Raw genomic sequence first — 25,092 nt, forward strand, 5'->3', positions numbered from 1 at the left:
ATTGAGATCATTCCTTCTTTCCCTACCTCAGAGCTTACTCTGAATATTTAAGAAATTCCTGCCTTATACATTTTCTATAGTCCTCAACATAAGGCTTTAATTGAAAGGGGAAGGAATAAGAGGAAATTGGATCAATCTTAGTCATTAGTGCCTAACAAGGTCTCTTCTTTTAAAGTTTTGTGGAAAGGTTCCTCTGCAACACCAACATATGAGTTAGGAAAGCTAAGTCAATTCACATATGCCTCTACTTCAGAAACCATTAACAAAGTTGTAGAGGTTGAAGAACCCCTTAAGGAGAAAGAAGAGAAGATCATGTTTTTGGAGAAAACTCTTAATTCTAAAAACAGAAAATTGATTAATGATGGAAGAATCAAGTATTAGAGCTACAAAATAATTTTGATTCCTTGAAATTACAAGATGGCAAGGAGGTACAAATAAAAGATGATCAAATCAAAGAAATGTAGAAGAAAATAAAGCAATTACATGTGAGTCCCAAACTGACCAAATTAAAGAAAGAATCTAAAGATTTAAATAATCTACTCAAACATCAGCATAAGGTATTTTACAATAATCTTATGCTGATCTAGGATCAATGTAAAAGAAAAAAACCTCTTGTGGATCAATTGTCTAATATGATGAACTACTTCGAAGAAGCGAATGAGTAGCTAACTAATTTTCTAACTTGGCAAGAAAGTGAGGAAGGTAGAATGGAAAATATACCTAATAATTAAACTCCATTAACATGTTATTCCTATCTTATCTAAAAATATTCTCCTCACCTTTATGGGTGCATTATTTAAAAACTACCTAATATTGATGAAACTCAAAATATAATAATTTTTCGAGAGTAGGAAATCAGGATGAAATAGGGTGAAGTTGTTGTGAAAGAATTTTGAAATCTTTCTAATTCTATCGTTGAAGCAATTAATGATACATTATTACAATCAAATCTTATTTCTAACTTATTTGAAGATTCACTACCTGATGCCAAGACATTATTGAAATATTGGATGGAATATATATATAGTACAAAAATGGTTGAAATGATCTATTAGTTGTATAAAATTGACCTTGAGCATTAGTGGTATTTTCCGGTTAAGCCTCATAGCCAATCGTTATTTCTCTAATGCCTCTCTAATTTTACTACTCAAATGTTGCTAGCACTGAAGACTGCTATTTTTACAATTCAGACAAGGATCAAGCCCAGACTGTGCCTGAAGCTCACCAATGTGTTGGATATTTACAGATTATGACAACTTATTATTAGACAGTCTTTTTCCTAAGTTTCAAGGTTCTTAAAACCATTTCATCATTAGCCTTTTATTGTTGATTCTATTGAGATATTTTTGGAAAAGTTTGTTTTAATCCTTTTTTTATTAAGACTTACCTCTCCAAGATGGAGAAGGGGTTTTGAATTTTGAAAAGAAAGGATTTCAAATTGCACTATTGTATTTAAGTTTTTCTTAATATAAGTTGAACCACTTGCAGTTTCGAAATGAACATATCTACAATTTATCAGGTACTATTATCCTATGTTTCCGTGTCTTTGCTTTGAAAGGAAATGTTTTATGATATTGGTCACATATATGTATGCTAACTAGTCTTTCATGATCACTATTGACATGTTTTGTTGAAATTTGGTTTATATTGTGAACACCGATATTTTATTCATATTTGATTCTTTAATCAAATTAATTTAATTAACTATCTAATTAAATTAATTTCAGTTTATCAAATTAATATTTCGATTTCATAATAATGTACATTATTGTGTTAGTTACGACACATTTCTAGCACATATGTCCTCAGTTTACCCATGTGCTATAATAGGTTGTAGTAGCTTATAATTTAGTTGTTAGTACATATTAATATCCATTAATATATATTTTTATGATTCATCTCATTCCACACTTTTTTATTTATGGGAAATGGGTCCCATAATTCTAGTCAGAGCCATTATTTCAAACGGAAAAGGGAATGTTGATAAGGTCAATTTGGACCATCAACAATTATTTTTGCCAGAAGGAGGGACAATAGACTATGAATGGAAAGAAGATATAACTCTAAATCAAGAGGTCATCCTAATATTCAATCCACCTCAAGATATCATCGAACTTCTAGATCACATTCCAAATCAACTGACTCTAGATATGAAGTTGTTGAATCATCTTTCAAATCTCCTAGCTTTGTTAAACAATAAACTAGTGAATCCTTGGTAAATACACCACTTTCAGATAATCCAATTGGAGCTCCTGAGCTCCAAAATATCATATAGAAAGGAAAAGGATTTTCCATTTCTGGAGAACAACTTACTCAACTTGAACCTTCTAAAGGTAGTGTTACATAATAACTAATATCTACTAGAGTCCTTACTAGATCACAAAGAGATAAACTTGGAGTCAAACCATTTGAATTCCCAGTACCAACTCACACGAAAACGAAGCATAAATCTGATAGTGATTCATCGACTACTAAGAACATTTCATCTTCTCCACCCGAAACTCCTAATATTATTCCTACTCCTTCTCAAACTCCTTCACATCCTCCTTTACCATCTTTGTATCAACCTTTCACAACTTCATCTACTCATATATTTCTCTCGAACCAACCAATGCTACTTTTGTTAGTAATGATGTTGGGACAGCTATTTCATTTGTCAATATTTAAACTACCCCTTCATTAAGTAAATCTAATTATGGATCTACCTCATCAACCACTGGTCATATTATTATTCCCATAATAGAAAATAGACCATGAAACAATCCAGGAGAAGTTTCAATGAATCTTCCTTTACATCCTTTTCCTAAGCATCCTGAGAAATGGCTTCCTAAATTTAATCTTGATGATGAGCTTCCTGTAGAAGAACATGTAAATTTTTTTATTATGCCAATTAATCTTAATGGAGTTAGTGAGGAGGATGTAGGTTGTATATTATTTCCTTACACGTTTTAAGGATCAACAGGTTATTGATATTTTTCTTTACCAGCTGAATTAGTTTCTCATTGGGATACATTTGATGAATATGTCCTGGAGAAATTTGGAGATGATAAAATAATAGAAAAAATAATTTATGAGTTATCAAATCTCAAAGCTTCACCAAATTAGAATATTAAAGATTTTAATTCAAGATTTAATAAACTTTTGAATAGTATCCCAACAACATCCAGACCTAGTATTTATGTTCGGACGAATGGTATATCGGTGCCCTCCCTTCAAATATCTCCATGTTCATTGACAGAGCTCAAAAGACAGTACTCAGTGATAATATCAAAGAAGCTCTGGCTCTTGAGAAAAGTGTATTATCTCTTGAGAAGAAAGTTGTTTTTGAAGAAATAAAAACATCCAAAAATGCCACTTTCAAAGAAGAACCTAAAAAGAAAGCTTGAAAATATCCTTATCATTTAGAAGGTTTAGAAAAATTCCTTAAAATCATTTCCAATGAGATGATAGATTTAAAGAAGTAGGTAACTGAAACTTCAACAAGAGGACCTTTCAGACCGATAAAGCGAAATCAACTTGTTAAATCTCAACCACCTACTCAAATTTCTACTCTAGATTTATATGAAGAAGAGGAAGAGGAAGGAATAGTGTAAGCAGAAGAAACATAAGAAGAAGAAGTAACAGAAAAAAAGGGCCCATGGGATTTTATCCTTACTACTTCAGAAAATGAAGAAGAAGAAGAAGAAGAGGTTCTTCAAGTTATTACTCAAAGTAAAGGACATGTAGATACAACAAAGAAAAATTTTAAAAAATCCTAAATAGTTCAACAAATGAAAAAGGTGTGTACAAAAATTCTTTTAATCAATCTTCAAAGTCCACATCAAATACTCCTACAAATACTCTTGCAAATTCCATTACATAAAAGACCCTAATAGTTTCATATGATATTAAATATCACATAGTTGAGGATATGAAGAAGACCAAGGATAATATTTCCTTATATGAGGTCAGAAAATTAAAACAACAACATAAATTTTTACTGAATGAATTGAATGTATTTTCTGCTTATTCTTTACCTTCAACTTCTATTACTACTAAAGTATCTAAAGGAAAGAATAAGTATCCTCATATCCCTTCTGATAAGCTTGATCCTTTTAATGTAGTTCTAATTGGAGATAGTTCTAATTCACATACACCTCCTTTCATTTTAACTTTTAAACTTTTCAAAAAAATGTTCATAATTTTCTGGTAGATTCAGATGATTCTTCCAATATCATGCCTTACTTGGTATGCTTGATGTTAAATTTAAAACCACATAAATATGTTGTACAAATAGTTCAACTTGATAGAAAAAAGTTAAAGTTTTAGGAGAAATTAATGATGTATTAATTAGACTATCATGTAATTCAAAGGTATTTCATATTATAGCTATTCTAGTGGTTGATATCCTTGAATTTTATGGTCTTATTCTAAGTGTGGATTGGTCTAGAAAGTTACATGGTTATTTTGCTACATATTGGTCTCATATTTGGCTCCCTTCTAATGGTAAGCCTAATAAGATCATATTTGATAGGGAGAAACATATGAAATATATTGTGATTGATCTTGATTAAGAGAATGAAGCTATATATTTCACCAATAATATTTTGGGAAATTATTCTTCATAATTTTTCTTTGGCAGTTTTCCTTCTCAATATTTTACTTTTAGTGTTGACTCTATTACATCACAGATTGAATTTTTTTCACAAAAAGACTCATCTACGTGTGTAAATATTATAGAATTAACTGTAAATAACTGATCATTACTTTTGGACTCTTCATTTCGATGAATCTAATTCCAATGATGGTGTAAGAGTTGGTTGTATATTAGTAAATCCAAATGGAGAAAAAACTATGCTTTCCTGTAGACTATAGTTTGAATGTATCAATAATGTGGATGAATACGAAGCAAAAGGGTATTGGTCTTGATGTGAAATTTCTCAAATTGTTTGTTGATTCTGAAATTGTTATTAAACAATTAAGAAATAACATTCACTTTGCTTCAAATCACTTAAAGCATTATCAATCTTTTAGCCAAGACGTAACCTATGATTTTTTGGCATTTAATATATCTCCCGTCCTTAGAATTGAAATGCCATTGTAGATTTATTAGCCAACATTTCTTCTAAGCTCATTCCTCCTCAGGACTTTAGCCCCGATAGGTTTTCCATTCAATCTATTTTTAGACCCTTTATCCCCAATAATATTACTAATTAGAGAGTGTTTAATGATGATGTTCATATTCCGAGTTTTCTTACTTCCGAAAGAACATACACAAATCAAATTATTCATGAGGATGAACATGATAAACATATCAATATGCCCTCACATGAAAAATCATTACCAAAACATGTGGTTAAATTTGAATATTTGAATGGCTTGAAATATATATTAATAGACTAGACAATTGCAAACTTCAAAGCAGTACCTTAAAATTTGAACTCATCAATTTAGGGTTTAAAGAAAAACAACAAAACATAAATTTAGGACATAGACTCTCTCTTGATGAAAGACTTTCTTTTATTCATTTATTAAGAATATACAAAGATGTGTTTTCATGGAGTTATGATGGATTAAAAAAGTATGATACTTTTATCATTCAACATACAATACCATTGTTTCCAAATGTTAAACTAGTACAATAGAAGCTCAGAACAATTCACCCAAATATTGAGTCACAAATTAAAACTGAATTGAATAAATTGCTCAAGGCTAAAATCAACTTTCCAATTATACATTCCAAATGGGTATCAAAACTTGATCTTGTTAAAAAAATGAATGGGTATATTATAATTTGTATATATTTCTAAAACTTAAATAGAGCCTTTTAGAAGGAAAATTTTCCTTTTCCTCCTATGGAACAAATCCTACAATCAATCACAGGTTCCAAATTGATGTCTTTCTTAGATGGTTTTCTGGTTATAACCAAGTTGGTGTTCATCATGCAGACAGGTTGAAGATAATGTTCAAAACCAAATGGGGCACATATGCATGTCATAAAATGCCCTTTGGTCTGATAAATGCAGGAGAAACATTTCAAAGAGTCATGGACATAACATTCAGAGGTATGGTTAACAAATCAATAGGTGTTTACTTAGATGATATCACAATTTACTCTAAACATGGAAGTAATAATCTTCATGACTTTAAAATACCTTTGCAATATGTAAAAGTTTTGGGATATCACTTAATCCAAAGAAATATTTCTTTGCCTTAACTAAAGGAAAACTCTTAGGATTTATTGTTTCAAAAGATGGGATTACTATAGATCCTGAAAGGGTGAAAGCCATTTATGAAATTCCTTTGCCTCACTACAAAAGGTCAATGTAGTCATTCAGGCTAGAATATTATTTTCGTTAAACATCTTTTTTGAGACTTCTCACAAATTGTTATGCCCCTTCAAATATGACTAAAAAGGAAAAAAAAATTATAAATGGGGGTAGGTAGATAAAACATATTTTGAATCCCTAAAATGAGCTATTATTGATGCTCCTTCATTATCTTCTCCTAAATATTCTAGAGATTTTGTTTTATACACTTCTTCCTCTTATCACTCATATCAAGCAGTGCTGACTCAAAAGAATCAAGAACGTGTTGATGCTCATGTTTCTTTCCATAGTTCAACATGACAGGGAGCATAATTAAATTACTCAGAAGTTGAAAAGAAAGCCTTTGCAGTCTTCAAATCAATGAAATATTTTAGGCGTTTTCTCTTAAAATCACATACAAAAGCAATTGTACCATTCCCATATATTAGAAAATTAGTAATTCAAAGAGAATTAGGTAAAAAGAGAGACAATTGGGTCACACATTTACAAGAATATGACCTTGAAATCAAACTTGCTAAAATTGTTATAGGTCAAGGTTTTTGTAGATTGGTAGCTGGTGCATCCAAGAATACATCTGAAGCCAAAAAAGGTGAAAAGTTTTAGATGTATGTCTTATTAACACTCAATCCCAATATGCATATCTTAGTTTCTATTTGAAAAGTGCTTATGCACCAGCTGGACTTGATTCCAAAAATAAAAGAGAATTAAGATTGAAAGTAAATCAATATCACCTTGTAAATTATATTTTATTTAGAAAGAATTATGATTTTGTCCTACTTAGATGTCTTGAAAAATATGATGTTGAAAACATTTTGCAGGAAATACATGATGGACCAATGGGTGGAAACTATAGTGGAGATATTATTTCTCATAAAATCCTTCTTTTCGGATATTATTGGAACCTTATTTAAGGATACACATGAATATGTGTGGAAATGAAAAATATGTCAGACAACTTCACGAAAAGAAAATAAAGAAGCCTTACCTTTCCAACCAGTGAACATTAAACAACCATTCTGTAACACCCTCCTCACAAATCTACCCATGTAACCATCCAATTGGGGTAAAAATGAGATGAGAGGCTACTATGATTGGATTTGACCTCCATTCTGACTTTAAGGAATTTGAATCAATAAAACACATCAACCAACCTATCCACATCAGCAACAGAACCATCACAAGACATGTCAGCCACTTAGACATCTTGTCCCTGGGACCCATTGATGTTCTGGACATCTTAAGAATTAGTCTCTCTCATTATATAGGTATTAAAGCATCCAAAAACCCAAAGCTGCTCTCACAGGCCTGCCTGCCACTGTCGAGAGACCTAATTTTCTAGTGTCATACTAGCAACCCTGAGATTTGAGCCACTTTTTCAATATAAGAGCCTAGGTCACTGCCTAGAATGGAATGATAACTTAAGTTCAACTAAATAATATGGAAACGATGATGAAAAATAAATAAGTTAAACAAGACCTTAATCAGATCCCTAATAGCCATGATAGGAATTTCGTCAAACATGTCGCAAGCATGTAATCTACAGGTTAACCAACATAATTAAACATACGGATCTTGTACTTATCTAAGAATTTCTAAGAACCATTGTTCCCTCATGCCATTTGTTGCATTACCGTCTATTAGGTCATAGATACATTATCCATTCATTTACAAGCAACAACATGATGAGATCCATACATAGCCACTGTCATAAAATAAACATATAACTAACATAATAACAACAAAAATACTCATGAAAGTACAACCATATGGACCACATGTAATCCATCAAAATTCTCATACAAATACAAGGAAAAGTAACCTTTCATTAATGATGCAAAAACCAAACCCAAGATGGGACTTCCATGTTCCACCCGACTATAGAATGGCTGAGCCAAAAAAAATTTCAGCCATTCACCCCCATTCCATATTCCAAGCATGAATGTAGGAGTCAAACCAAAAGAACCAACCAGGGCATATCGAGGCTAAACAACCCCACCCTCATAAATAAAAACCAAGCTTTATCATAATCCATCCCGGATCACTAGGTCAACACAATGAACACATCATCATAGGCTTTACCATGATATCCACCCAATCAATAGGCCAAACAAGCATGGATGCCACCATATTTCTCCACCTACACAGTGATGAATTTTTCTACCTCGTAGTCTCTCAGGCTTTACCACAATCCAAACCCACATCACTATGACCTAAAGTGAGACCCACTCTCTGGGATTTACCACATATCCCAAACCCAGGATTACTAGGCCAAATAGAAAGAAAAATACATCTTCAATTTACCATATATCTTGGCATTCATCGGCAAGGATTCCTAGGCCCACCAAGACAACAAAATCCTAGCTTTACCACAACCCATAGTATGGATTAGAGGTCACTAGGCCACTCGATTTATCATGATCCGTAGTCTAGTTCATTGAACACTAGGCCATGTGCTCTATCATTCAAAGACCCACCCCACTCAGCTTCGAATCCATACGACAGTCTAGGTCCACCAAAACATGAGAACCCCATCCCAAAATGGCTATCCATAAATGGCAAGGATAGGCTGAAAACATTATAAAACCTAGAAAAATCCATGCCATGATATATAAGAACCACATGAAATGCAATGCATGCCAAATCTAGTAAGGAAAATACACATGAAAATCGATACCTGCAATGAATAGTCATGTAGCTACTTGATCGTATCTTTCCTCGCTTGATCTTTGCTTCCTCTTTCCTTCTTTTCCTTTCTTGCTCCAATGCCAAATGCTTCAAGAAAACTCTAAGTGTCCAAGAGTGAGAGATAGAGAGAGAGAATAATGAGAGATCTCCAAAACTCAACTGACAAAAGGTTACCAACTGATCCTTAGAATCCTTTTTATGAATGAGGCCTCTATTTTCTTCATTTTCCTCCTCACATGCAACTTGGGAACTTTCACCTTCGTTTTCTCCCAATTTCCATTATTTTCATAAATAAATGTGCCAAAAATTCCATTTTCCCTTTCCAAAGCCCTAGTCATTTCCTTTTCCAATTTCCTTAGCCATAATAGACCAAATGAACACCCCTTAGGACATTCAACTTAGAATAAGTGTCCCATCAACCATCGTATTACTTTTCCTTTATTAATTTTTATTACATGGAATTTTCACGAGGGATATTATATAACCCTCCCCTTTGGGGAACACTATCCTCAGTATTAAACCACAACAAGAACTCAGTAAAACTACTGAAAAGAAAACATATTGCCCATGGAGATTTATAACATAGCTCGATGCAGTATTTATAATGATCACTCCGCTCAAAAGAAAACCAAAATAACAACATAACAACATGAAAAAATAATAACATGACACCCATACTGCTTATTTTAGCTTTATAACTTATCTCATGGCGATATTTACATCCATATACATATGTACATATAGAAAAATCATCGAAACATATACCAAGATATATACCAAAACTCCATACCAAAACAACTGGCAAACATGGAAGGGTACACAACATTCATCTGATCTACCACCTCCCATGTAACTTCATCGGGCCCAAAGTGCTTCCACTATACTTTAACTTGCTCAATTTCTAGGTTCTAGAGCATGAGCACCATTTTCTACAATATACAGTGAGGCTTCGACTATAATTCTCAATCTGGTTCCACCTATGATATAAACCAGTCAATAACATGATCAACATCTTGCACATACTTCTTGCACATCTTGGACTTTCAATTTCAGAGGCAATGTAAGTCGATAGGCCACTGGCCTAATCCTCTCAATGATACTGAAGGGTCCACAAAAATGCAGTGCCATCTTGGCACATGATCGAATCCATAAGGAGGTATTCTTCGATTTGATGTGCAAGTACACCTGTTCCCCAACCTGGAACTCCTTGAAAAACTTGTTCCGATCTTCATAGCTCTTCTGCCTATCTTGTGTCATTAATCACCTTCATTTCATGTTCAATGTCTTCCAACATGTATGGTCCAATCAACACCCTATTAATCGAATCACTCCAACTGGTAGGAGTATTGCAACTCCACCCATATAATGCCTCAAAAGGAGTCATCCTCAATGAATCTTGATAACTGTTGTTGTATGTGAATTCTACCAATGGGAGATACTCTTCCCACTTTTTCTAATGCATCGCATACATCCTCAACATATCCTTAAATATCCTATTGACCCTTTCGGTCTGTCCATCTGTCTACAGATGATAAGTTGTGCTGAAGGCCAACTTTGTGCCAAACCCTACAAACAACTCCTTCCAAAACTTGGAAGTGAACTTTGCATCCCTTTATGACACACTTTTCTTTGGGACACCATGCAATATTACCACATCTTTGATAAATACTTGTGCCACATCCCTAGATGAGAATGTAGACTTCAGTGGAATGAAATGTACAACCTTTGTCAATCTATCCACAACAACCATGATGGAATCATGTTGTCTCATTACCTTAGGCAACCCGGTGATGAAGTCCTTTGAAATGACCTCCCATTTCCACTCTGGAATCGCAATTGGTAGTAGTAGTCCACCCAGATGTTTACACTATGCCTTTACCCAATGGAAATTGAAACACCTAGGCACAAACTTTGATACATCCCTCTTCATATTCAGCCAATAATAATATATTTTCACTGTAGTCAACATATTTTGATAACCTGGGTGACTTGAATAAGGTTTTGGCATAAAAATCTCTCAATATCAGCTTCTTGAGCTCATTTCTATCTGGCACATATATCCTCTCTTTGAATCTGAACAATCCATTCATTGTAAGACAATAATCCATATTTTGTACACTTTCACCTATACCTATGCCTGTACCTGTACTTCCACCTGTACCTGTACAACTACATGTACATGTACCTAAACCTGTACCTATACCTATAATATGACCTGTACCTATACTAGCACCCCAATACAACCTATGCACAATCTCCATATACTTGATATCCTGCTAACTTGCCTACAAGATCCTATCCTATAAGTCTGTTGCATAGTAGCTTATAACTGCCAAGTGATTTACCTGTGCCCACCTACTCATAGCATATTCCACCCTATTCTCTTTACCTTTGATGTACCTAATCTCAAAATCATACTCACTGAACGTGGTCAACCATTTAGTCCGCCTAGCATTTAGATTCGACTAGTCAAACAAATAAATCAACCTAATATGATCAATCATAAGTACAAACCTCCTACCAAGAATATAGACTCACCGCATCTTCAATGTGTGTATGATCACTACTAACTCAAGATGATGTGTCAATTAGTTCTTCTCGTGCTTGTTTAGTTTCTGTGACTCATAGCATACCACTTGTCCATCTTACATAGGGATTCCACCAAGTCCTATCTTGCAAGAATATGTGCATACTACAAACTCTTTGTTAGGATCTGCAATCTATAACACTCGTGCGTGTGTCAACAACTGGTTAAGCTACTCAAAGCTATCATCACACTCCTCTGTCCATTCAAACTTCTTACCTTTCCTCCGCAATGATGTAATATGATAAACAATCTCTAAGAAGTTCCTGATGAACCTCCTATAATAGCCTTCCAACTCCATGAAAGGTCTCAACTCACCCACACTCTTAGCAACTACCCACTCCATGATGGCTCTTATATTCTCTAGATCTACTGCAATTCCCTCCTTGGAGACATCATGTCCCAAGTAATTTACCTCAGTCTGAAATAAACTACACTTGTTGAGCTTAGTATACAACTGATGCTCCCTTAACAACCTCAACATTATTGCTAAATGCTCGGCATGCTCTTCCTCATTTTTAGAATATACCGGTATATCATCAATTAAAATAATAACAAACTTATCCAAATATGGACACAACTCACTATTAATCAAGCACATAAATGTAGTTGGTGCATTAGTTAAGCCAAATGGAACAACAACAATCTCATAATGCCCATGCCTAGTCCTGAACGCAATATTGTAAATGTCCTCCTCTTTGATGCATACTTGATGGTATCCATATCTCAGATAAATCTTAGAGAACATTGTTGCTCCCTTCAGCTCATCAACAGGTCATCAATCGTCTACAACATGTACCTGATCTTGATGGTAACTTTTTTCAACTTCCTGTATTCAATGTATAATCTAAGAGTTCCATCTTTTTATTCCACAAACCAGACTAGTGCGCCCCAAGGTAGAACACTTGGCCTAATGTATACCTTGTCCAACATCTAATTGAGCTCTAGCTTTAACTCAACTAACTCAGGTGTGCTCATCTTGTAAATTTTGATGTTGGAGCTTCCCCTGGCACCAACTCAATAGAAAAGTCTACCTGCCTCTGAGGTGGAAGCTTTGTAATGTCCTCATGAAATACACCCTGAAACAACTACAAAACTGGGTACCTTCTCAACACATCTGCATCCTTAACGTCCTTACCCTTATCACTAGAAATGTGCACTATGAATACCATGCACCCTTTCCTATGGCTATGCTTTTCTTGCATGGTTTTCACCATCCTAACTGATGTAGCTTTCTTCTTATCCTGCAAGAATCTTGGTTCCCCATTATCATCAACACACTCAATAGATTTTACATAATAGTCTGCCTTGGTCCTATGAAGATACAACTAATCCATGCCCAACAACATACTATATGATCCCAATAGTAATACATTAAAATGTATTGTTGTAGCCATACCATTCAAATCAAATGCTCAATCTCCCACCCAATGTTGAACTTGCTTCTTTGTACATGTAGCCAACTGCACTAACCAAGATTCTGATGGAATTCCCTACTCAAACCACACTTATCCACCAATTCAGGACTAACATAGCTATAATTAGATCCAGGGTCAATCAAAATAGAAATAACTTAATCACAAAGTTAACCATCCATCTTAGTGATAGATGCGTGGTGTTATGTTTGTCTGTTGTCCACTACTGCATAGATATGAGGAATTCTTTGCCAATGGGGGCTTCACAGCGGGAGTAATACCATACCACGTGCATTCATATTGGAGGATATATATTGAGGAAAAAATGACATAACATATTGAGCATATAATAGGGGGTAAAGGGTTTTTATATTGACAGGTATGAAAAATGGAGCTCCAAGTTGATGAAAAAATATAAATGGATATAAAAAATGTTAATGAAAAAATGGATACCTATAATATCTAGTGAAAGTAGGGAATTTTTAAATTGGTAAGGTGCATTATGTTCATATTGGTAGGGGGTAAAATAATGTGATTTTTGGTGATATTTTCCAATATGTAGTCAAATTAAGTGTATTGTCTAATATTCCACGAATGCACGTGCTATGTCATAGGTTCATTGAGTGAATTCCCCGTGGCTTTGCCAAATATCTCAAACAATCTGTGCCTCCTTCGCACTATATATCTGAGGCCTACCACCCTCATTCTATGGAAAATCTCTGTTAAGTTGTTCCTTTCCACATGTCCAACACTCTAATCGACCAATACCAACACCTCTATGTTAAGGTTGCGACTCACATCCTTGCCTAGTTGCATTAAATCTCTTTTGCGGTGCCACATTCTATTTCTCATTTTCATGTTGAGGCCTTGTCCTCTTAGGCTATCATTTAGATATAACTTTGTCTTTTCCCTTCCATCCTTTATAAGATTCATTATTACGCTTTGAATGTTCATAGAAATGCTTCAATTTCCCATTAAATTCATCAAGTGATTGAGGTTCATCATACTAAATCCAATATCTAAATATTAATGTAAAACTATTAAGAAATCATTGAACTTTAGCCTTCTCATTAGTAAGATGTGGTACATACATCAATAATAATAGAAACTTGATCGTGTGCTCTTTATCTATCATTGATCCCATCTGTAGCTCACAGAATTCTTTAGCCTTACTGTCATATTACCTTTCTGACAAGTATTTCTTCCTGAAAAGCCTCTTGAAATCATGCCAACTCAAATCATCTATCCCGATGTCTCTGACCCAATTAACATCTTCCCACCAAATGTTTGGTTTACCTTTCAAGTTGAATATCACTATTCTGGCCTTCATGTTATATGTGTAATCATGTGACCCAAACAATTTATTCATCCCAAGTATCCAAGCCTCTACATCTTTCATCTTATTCACATCCCCATCAAAAGTAGGTGGCTTCGCTTTCTTAAAATACTCTAATAAGCATCCCCTACCATTCCTCTTGTAAGGTTGATAGCGATGATGACTGTGATGTCTATCAGAACAAAAACTAGAATAGTACCTATGCTCATCACCCCTTCTAACCAAAGTGTCCAACAAGCTGCCATCTCTCACTATGTCATATCTATCCGATTGGTGTCTACCAGGAGACCTAGTATTTTCATATGCTCATTTGTTAATAAAAATTGTACTCTCATGATTTATATTTCATATTTCTCTCACTCCCCATGTGTTTTTAACATGGTATCGGAGCAGGCGTATTCCTGCCCTGCATAATTATTTTGAGCCATTTGTTTTATGGCCCTTATGTGCAGATCATTTCGGGAATATTTTCTCAGCTAAATTTTAGCTGCAACCTGTCATTTCTCAAGCACCATTTTTGGCCTCTCTCTGCCATTTTGAATCTGCTCAGTCATAATAATCTGCGCTCTGTGTGATAATGGGTAATGCTTGGTATTCCCATCGAATACCTCCTCCTACAGTGCTGTCAGCGTTCAGAGCAGGATAGAACTAGTGCGTCGTTGGTCTAGTTCATGCTATATGTGCATTGAATGGTATGTGCATACATTATTGCAGTGTAAAAATGTACACTAGTTCATATGCATTCATTTGTGATACATCTGGTTCATTACCATTACTCCTCTACTCTCTATTTTCTACGATGAAGGTATTGTGTTTGAACAGTGAGTATATACACAGTGCATATGATGGTCCCTTGGATGAATGTATTGCGTGATTGAACAATTAATTTATCTCTGGCATGGATTATATGTGCATTGTATTGGAGTTAGTTATACATTGAAATGTCCCTTCCTCGCATATGTGCATTGGATTATATGTGTTGAAGCAGTGAAGTTGTATTGGAGTTGGTTATGCATTGAAGTGTGCACAACCTCTGCGCATTGGGCTTGAAGTCCATGCATATATTGGTAAAAGGGAATACAAACATTTAAGTGTGTGGTATCACCATTTTTATGTGCTACTTTTGCCTTGAACCTATGTTGAATAACCATTTGAAGCGTTGAATAATTTGAATGTGGACATGTTCGTTTGGTCTCTGAGGGTCTGGTTATAACGTATATCCACCAGTTCCATTTATATTGAAACAAACTGCTCAACTGTATATTGACTTATGAATGTAGCCCAATTCCTGCTCTCTGTGACTGTATATTGCCCCACAGTACACCATGATGCACTTGAATGTGTTTGAATGCGTGATTGTCTCGGTGTGCTGAGGATTGCATGGCGTGCTGAGGATTGTGTGTTGTGTGGTCTGTCTCGGTCACTCAAATATCCCTGGGCTCTGCAATTGGGGTTGAAAGTGGCGTCCCATACCTCTGGGCTGGTCTCCGCTATCATTGCACAGGAATGGAGAAAACAACGCACAACATAGGAAGAGTAATGAGAAAAATGATAATATCTAGAATTCGACACTCCGTGTTGGTCACATTGGGTTTCAACCTCCAGAATCAGATAAGGTCATGAATAAGTGCACCTCTCGCTGGTAGAGGCAAATCCTTTTCCCTTTTCGTCTCCCATATTGGCACTGGTAGTAGCATTTCCTTGTCCCATTTCATCTCTCGTACTGGTACTGCTATGCATTGACTATATTCACATGTTGATGGCATTTGGCCAGTCTTTTTATTTAATTGCCGAAATCCATTAATATCATGAACGTTGAAGTTTTTTCTGGTCGTTGGAATGGTGTCTGGTAAATATTCATTTCTTCTTCCTTGTAGCGTGGAAGGCAAGCTAATGCCGCAGTCCTCGCTGACTGGTTGGTTGTTGGAATAGTGATTGTATCAGAGGAGGCGAGTTCGACTCTTGGCATGAGAGGAAGAAGATGAGGAGTTTTATCATAGATTGAAAGATTTGTGTGATGGGTATTTGCGCGTCAATCAATCCACAATGAAGGAGAACCATTTCTTGTATTGAATTTTCTTCCATCGGTCTGAATGGAAGATGCGTGGATTTAATAGATAGACTTTATGTTCAAAGTTATATAAACATATTCCATCAACTATCTATGAAATTTACTGTGATTGGCTGTGTCTTAAATACTTGTATTTGGAGGATGCAAGAACTATAGTTGCTCTCTGGCTCGCAGATTTCTCACAGCCTTCAACTTACCTTTCAACGTCTAAATGTGGACCTGATTTGCAAAAGAGATTCGATGAAGTGTGACCGTTGGTGTGTGCCGTCTTCGGTCTGTTCCGTTTATTAAACATGGAGGTTGGCTCCAAAACTTCTGCGCTTGGCATCCACTCAGCGATAATCAACCTTTTCATTAATCTGCTCAACGACTTGGAATCCGCTCAACTGCAATCAACCATTTCATTAATGTGACTACGGATTATGTTCATCTGGGCGTTGTAAAGAGACCAGACTCCTTATGCTGCCATCCGCTACTTTGGCATCTTTGTTTCCATTTCAAACTTGTTCTCTTCTAGGCGTTGCAAGAAAACCTCCTGGTAAGCCTTTGTACTGTTCTTTGGACCCATCGCTGCCCGCTGAAAATATTTGTTATTTATACGGGAACAGAAGTAACAATTTGCAGAGTCCACCTATATTAACAATGAAGTTTGAATCTACCATAGCGCATTGAATTTTATGTGGGGCATTGGATATCAAAGTCTTTTTAATGATTTTTGGTGGCATTTCTCATCTTATACTGAAGACAAAGCGACCGAGAGCTTTTAATATCATTGCCACAAGAGGAATTTGTTTTCTGGTATGTGCGAGTCATGTGTCATATCAGTTGTTGGTGATTAATTGGTAGTCATATCAGTGGTTGGTAAATTTATGCTGTGAAACCCTTGTAAATTGCAATATTGAGTTGGTTTATATATGCGCATCGGTCATTTTAGTGTGGCTCCATATATTGTGCGTTAGTTTTTTTGGGCTATATCTGGTATTTGTATTTTGATGACAGAGTATCATATGATGCATGAATTAACTACTGGGCATATGTGTGTGTCTGAATACTTCTGGGAGACCATCATTTTCACACCACAACAAGAAATTTGTAGTTTATGAGATTATGTACAACTCTTTCTCTAGCGATCTGTAATCCCACAATTGCAGCTGCTCCACATGCTATCATCAATAGTTACAAGAATGTATTAGCAGTCGCTATTGAATTTGACTATTCTTTTCCACTGGCCGAGAAAGTGAAGGAGTATTTGAAAGATCCAATTCAATTTAAAGTTGCTGCTTGTTCAATTTACTTATTCCTATTGTGCAGTTTGGGCATAAATTTATGTGCAACAAACAAATTTGTTTTTCTCAATAGATTCTAATGAGAAGATTGCTTTAATTGTTGGGGTGATATCAGCATTATATGCACCAGATCATCTGCTATTTGTTGGAAGCATTGTGATTATTTAGGGTACATTTTCACTCCAAAACAAGTTTCTAGTGGTGCATTTCTATTGAGAAAAAATCGCTACAATTACTGAAGTATTAGAGTTCATGAAAACTCTTATACAATCCACTGTTGATGACACATTACAAATCAGCAAAGGCTCTCTCTCAAAAATTCAGACATGTCTGCAATATGCACAAGAACATATTGAATTCTTGCAGCTTGAATCTCAATTACAGCACGAAGAATTACAACAGTGGAGTCATCATTATTAACCTGTTTTTGTTCAGAAGATTAAAACAGACTCCCATAAATAGCAAGTCAATAATGTTATAGTTCATTCATATTTACTACCCAATAAAGCAGCGGTTATACATGCAGATGCAGAAACTCAGTCTGCACTTCCCAAGCCCATCATCAGACCTTGGGAACAGCTTGTCCACAACAAGCACAAAACTGGTCTTGGATATGACAAGGACTTGTCCTTTCATATTCCAGACTACGCCAAGCCCATTCAGTTTCAGAGTGTTGGATTCATTCATGACAGTTCACCTCCAGCTGTCATAGACTCTGCTCCTCTTCCACAGCAACAACAACAATAACAACAACAGATTGTAAAATGCCAACACTGTGACCGAGTTGGCCATCTGAAAGATCACTGTTTGATCTTCATCCATGTAAGCACTGTCATAAAACTAGTCATTCTTCACACAGATGCTTCAAAAACAAACGTCCTGTAAGAACAAAGATTCATCTTGGATGGATCGCTTCTTGGCAATGGGCATCAACAGCGAAGAAGATATTCCAAACACATGTCAGAACTTGTTCCAGAGTATTGAACAGTCTTGTAGTTGAGTTTTCTCCATCATCTCACCTTGTATCTGACAAGGGGGGAAATGATGGTCATCTACAAGCTTCAAAGCCACATCAAGCAAGCCTGAGCCAAAACCTGCCATACCAGATTCAAAGTTGTAGCCAGAGACAAAGATGCCCTTGAGCATGCCTTCAGTTGGTAATCTGGGACACTTCCTCTAGCAAAAGACTTCAACTTCTTACCAGCTTCGGAAGAATTCCAAGAACAAAATTGAGAACACTTCCTCTAGCAGAAGACTCCAGCTTCTTGCCAGTTTTGGAAGAGTTCCAGGAATTTCATTAAGCATTCCAGAGTTGTTGGTCATCCTTAAACCATCATAGGTTGAGACTTCCCTTTTCAGGTTGAAGTTCTCTCTTTTATGCGAGGTGAGACCTCCCTTTATTGGTTGAAGGTTTCCCTCTTCAAAACAATAGGAGCACTTCCTCTAGCAGAAGACTTCAGCTTCTTGCCAGTTTTGGAAGAGTTCTGGGAACTACACTAAGCATTTCAGTGTTGGTGGTCATCCTTAAACCACCACCCTTTATACCAACATTTCAGAGAGCACATTCAGCCTAGTGCTGCTATGCATTTTTGCACATTTTGTATTACAACTCTCTTCTTGGACTCATACATAACCCTTCGGATTAAGGGGGGGAATGTTGGACACCTAATCCTCATTGGGTTAGTGTGGAAGCTGAATAGACAAAGTAGTCCAAGAGACCTTGGGATGTGAAACCCAACGGTCACATATTGTACTATAAATGTAAATCATTTGTTAATAAAAATTGTACTCTCATGATTTATCTTTCATATTTCTCTCGCTCCCCATGTGTGTTTAACATGCCCCATTAGTTTTATCCTCTTGTCCATGGCTAATTCGAAGTGGCCGTTGTCGCTGCAATTCTGATAAACTCTAAAGAAGTATAGCATTAACATTTGCTTGTTTCTCTTGTGCCTGTATGATCCTATCATTGTCAGCCTTACAAATCCTTACTTCTTCCTTCGGGATTCTCAACGTGTCTTCCAAATCAGAAAAGTGCCCCACACCATGCTTCCCATCTAATTCGTAGTGATATTTTATTTAGTCTACCACCTTAACAACCATTTTTCTTTTTTTTGTAACGCATAATATGTCAGATAAACCAAATCACAATAAACAAATGTACCTTAGTATAATTTTGGGAGGATACCTTGTTTGCAAGATCATCAAATTTGTATGATATATGTATAACATAAACATAATAGCATAGAGATATACACAATTAAATTTATCAACACATAAGCATCACCCTAGTTAGGGTTTGGTCATCAATGGAAGGCCATATAAAAAATGCATGTTATGACCTCATGCATGAAAAAAACCACTAATACATTGTACACATCACTAGATGCAACCATCAACATGCATAAGCAATGCCTAATCAACTACACATACACATAAATGGATGTAGTAGAGCATAAGCGATCAATCCTTGTAATCAACTTACAAGATTGATATATGTAATAAAAACATTCAAGAATGCACTCAACATACAAGGGTGTAGTCAAACAACATATAATCAACATGTAAGCGACATATAACCATATGCAACTAGTCATATACTCATGTTGATGCATTCCACAAAATCAATCATCAAGTTTCTCATGAAAACCTTACTACCATCATGATAAACATCAAGAAAATGTAACAAGCACATGGAATGCAAGTGCAAGAGACACACATGAAACTGACGTGCATGCATGACCAACACTCACCGCCCATCCTGTCTGATGGGTGAACCATGCTCTAGTCCTAGTCTATAACACCCTCCTCATAGATCTGCCCAGGTAACCATCCAACTAGAGTAATCATGTGATGAGAGGTTCTTATGATTGGATTTTACCTCCTTTGTGATCGTAAGGAAGTGGAATTGATGGAACACATCGACCAACCTGTCCACATTAGCAACAGAACCCTCAGGACACATGTCACCCACTCAGAAATTTTGTCCCTGGGTCCCAGTGATATTCTGTAAATATTAAACCTCAGTCGCTCTCACAAGCTTGCATGTCAGCATCCAGAGACCGAATTTGTAGCGTTATGCTAGTGACCCCAAGATTTGATCCACTTTTTTAGGCCCAGAGCCTAGGTCACCACCCAAAATGGAATGACAACTTAACTTCAGTCAAAGAATAGGGAAACAATGATGAAAAATAAATAATTTAAACAAGAACTTAATTAGATCCCTACTAGACATGAGAGGCATTTCGTCAAACATGTCACAAGCATGTAATATACAGGTGTAACCATCCGAATTAAACATAGGGATCTTGCACTTATCTAAGAATCACTAAGAGCCATTGTTCCCTCATGACTTTTCTTCCATTACCATGTATTAGGCCATAAATACATTATTCATTCATTTGCAAGAAAAAAATGTTGAGAGCCATACATAGCTGCAATCATAAAACACACATATAACCAACATAATAACGAAAATAATACTCATGAAAGTATAGGCATATAAACCACATATAGTCCATCAAAATGCTCATACAAATACAAGGAGAAATAACCTTTCACTAATGATGCAAAAACCAAAACCAGGATGGGACTTCCACGTTCCACCCAGCCATAAAATGGCTAAACCAAATCTCTCTTCAGCCTTTCACCCCTATGCAATATTCCGAGTATGAATGTGGGACCCAAACCAAAAGAACCAACTAGGGCATCCCGAGGCTAAACCTCCTCACCCTCATTTATATAAACCATGATTTATCGTAATCCATCTCGGATCACTAGGCCAACACAATGAACACATCATAGCAGGCCTTACCATGATCTCCACCTGATCGATAGGCAAAACAAGCATGGATGCCACTGATTTCTCCACCTATACTGCGAGGAATTCCCCTACCTCCTAGTCTCTCAGGCTTTACGACAATGCAAACTCATATTACTAGTCCCTAAACCGAGACCCACCCTCCAGGTTTTACTGAATATCCCAAACCCGAGATTACTAGGCCCAACAGAGAGAAAGCCACTGCTTGGATTTATCATATATCTTGTCGTTCACCAGCTAGGATTCCTAGGCCCACCGAGGCAACACAATCCTAGTTTTATTGCAACCCACATTTTGGATTAAGGGTGACTATGCCAACAACTCTACCGTGATCCACATTCTAGTTTAGGGACCACTAGGCCATGTGCTCTATCATTCGAAGATCCACCTCACTCAACTTCGAATCCATTCGGCAATCGAGCTCAACCAAAACATGAGAACCGTATCACACCATGACTATATATAAATGGAAAAACTAGGTTGAAAACACTATTAGACTTGTTAAAAACCATGCCATGATAGAGAAGAACAATATGCAATGCCATGCGTACCAAATCTAGCAAGGAAAATACACATGCAAATCGATACCTGCAATGAATCATGTTGTAGTTGCTTGATCTTGCCTTTCCCTACTTGATCTTTGCTTCCTCTTGTCTTCTTTGCTTTGCTTGCTTCAATGCAAAAAAGTTCCAAGAAAACTCTAAGTGTCCAAGAGAGAGAGAATAATGAGAGAGCTCCAAAACTCAAGTGATAAAAGGTTACCAACTGATCCTCATAGGCCTTTTTATGAATGAGGCCTTTATTTTCTTCATTTTCCATTATTTTCCTTCATTTTCCTCCTCAAATGCAATCTGTGACCTTTCACCTTTCTTTTCTCCTAATTTCCATTATTTTCATAAATAAATGTGCCAAAAATTCCATTTTTCCGTTCGAAAACCTTAGCCATTGCCTTTGCCAATTTCCTTAGCCATAATAAACCAAATGAACACCCCTTAGGATGTCTTGTCCAACATTAAGCTTGGAATAAGTGTTCCATCAACAGTTGTTATTATTATATATTCTCAGTGCAACCAACTATTTTACTAAGTGGGTGGAGGTGGTCCCTTTAAAAGTGGTCAACTCTGAAGTTGTAATTGAATTTATTGATCAACATATTATTACTAGATTTGGCTTTCCAAATGCTCTTATGTTTGACAAAGCTTCCTATTTTTCATTCAATCTAATAATTGAATTTGTGTTAAAGAGAGGCTTCGAAATTAAATATTCTGCAAATTATTATCGCGAAGTGAATGAATTAGCCGAATCTAAAAATAAAACCCTCTTAATTCAACATATCACTTGACACATGGTAGTAAAAATATGCAATCACACATTTAGAAATATTCTATAGCTCTAGCCTGAAATTGAACTACATTTGACAATTCAACATCACAAGAATCCAAAGGTTTATGCCTAATGAATCTCACAAAATCGACGTGAATGATGGTATAGAGCTTATTCTCCACGCAACAATATTTTCAGTTAGTAGTGTATACTGCGAAAGCAGCCGTCAAGAAATTGTTTAACTTTATGCCTTCTAAACATCCAGGTCCAAGTTATATGGAACATTAATTATAGAGTTACTCTCCAAAATTTGAAACCACCAATCAAACATTTATTTACTTCGATTTCTATGACACTTAGCAATTAAGAGAATTCATTCTTCGGTGGTAAGGAACAAAATTATATATGTGATTATGTTGTTATCTTCAGTTTGGAAAAGATTTCTCCTTAATAATATTATTAATAAACTATGTCTGTAATGTTATATAAACAATAAGCTATTAAGAGAATTCATCCAGCGTTGCTAAGGAGAAAAACTATATATGTGGTTATGTTGTTATCTTCACTTTAGAAAAGTTTTTTTCTTATTAATATTAATAATAAATTATGTCTGTAAACGGTAACTTAATCTATAATGTATGTAATTTATATTATAATGTATGTAATTACAAAATATAAATTAGGAATATATATATATATATTAAACAACCTAAATTTACGATAACCATTCTTATTTCAAACCCAATACAATATTTTCAATTTAGCAATCTTGTGCACTTCTCCTTACACCTTCCTGCGAAATTGCCAGAAAATACAATATGTTCGAGTGTTAAATGAGCAATCCAGCTTCGTTGCTGTTATAGTGCATTGCTAGGCTTTTAACAACGTTTTCCTATTATTGGTTTTCACGTGTTTTTGAAAATTATTGTCAACCAAAGTTCAAACGTTTCATTTCACAGGAAGAATTAATTTTGTAGAACGTTTTATTATAGGCATTGTGATACCATTTGCAGACTATGACGCTGCAACATTTTGCGAAAAGGCCATTTGGTAGTGATTGAACGACGTTAATATACAATAATTCCATGAGACGATGGCACCGAGCTAGCCCCTAAAATCATAAGCCATGCTTTCCTCAGATGATTTTTTCTACCTTGCAATTGATTTTAGATGCAAATATCAGAGGGAAATTTTCGGGCTTGCTAGCAACGTGAGGATTATTTCAGAGAAGGAACACTTTTTTGTTCCTTTAAATGCAGAATCTTCGAACGTATAGCGCTTGTATCGAACCTCGAGGTAGATTCCATGGCCTGAAGATAGTAAACGAATTAATGAAACCTGAGCATTGCAGAAAAATTCAACCAATTACATGAAATTGAAGGACTACATTCATATAATTCCTACCTTAACCTGTATATTATGCCGGGCCTTGTCACCGAGACGAAAGTAGAAGCATTGATAACATCTAATTTCTCTTCTTCGAATAACAAAAATAGTCTAGACAAAAGGACTCGATCTGCCTGTGCTGTCTGAACTGTTACTAGAAGAACCGGTCACGCAGCAAAAATCCTCACTTCGGTCGAAATTGCATGTGTGGATTTATTGAAATTTACTTCATCTATCAACATTTGGGAGGTATCAGAGGCTTTTAATGCCCGTTCAGAGATGCTTTTGAGGGTCAACAATTCGTCTCGTTGCCTGGAAAGTGTCTGGATCTGTTGTCGCATTTGAGAGACGCACTTTAAAGCTCCACATATAATGGCAGGCTTGCTAATTTGTTTCTGTAAAATTTGAAGGAGATATTCAAATCTTGTTTAGCAAAAATAGAAGAAGATAGACACTAGCACAAGCGCATAAAAGATTCAACATCGTTTGCACGGAACATTATATTGTTTGCATCTGTTTCAGTATTGGAATGTGGAAGTATGGATTGAAGAGTGCAATAACTGAGGACCGTATTCTAGTGGGCTAGAGGAAACCCTAAAAATTTGAAGACCCTCTCTTCCGTAGCCGCAGTCATCCATGATAACCTGACACTCGAAATGTCAGGCAAGATTCTGTACTTTGACAGTTGCTCTAAGGGTGATTTTTTCAAGCGCGATTTCTTCATTTGAGAAAAAAAACCTAACACTCGAACGACTCTCAGGGAGGTAACTTCTCTTCTATAATGGGGTGGGATACTACTCGAAAGAAAAGTACAGCAGAAGCCAGATGTAATGTATAAATGAATATCCTTTATCAGAAACAGTTTCGGCCTTCGGATT

The 25,092-nt window shown here is 35.8% G+C and overlaps 1 pseudogene; it reads right to left on the reverse strand.

Moving 5' to 3' along the window:
- Window positions 1-24,217: 24,217 nt before the first annotated feature.
- LOC149248884 (uncharacterized) lies at window positions 24,218-24,852 on the reverse strand (annotated as a pseudogene).
- Between the last annotated feature and the right edge of the window lie 240 nt (window positions 24,853-25,092).

Source organism: Pinus tabuliformis, chromosome 7, assembly GCF_031772625.1.
Source record: "Pinus tabuliformis cultivar Carrire ecotype Pingquan chromosome 7, CPIR1, whole genome shotgun sequence".
Taxonomy (NCBI): Eukaryota; Viridiplantae; Streptophyta; class Pinopsida; order Pinales; family Pinaceae; genus Pinus; species Pinus tabuliformis.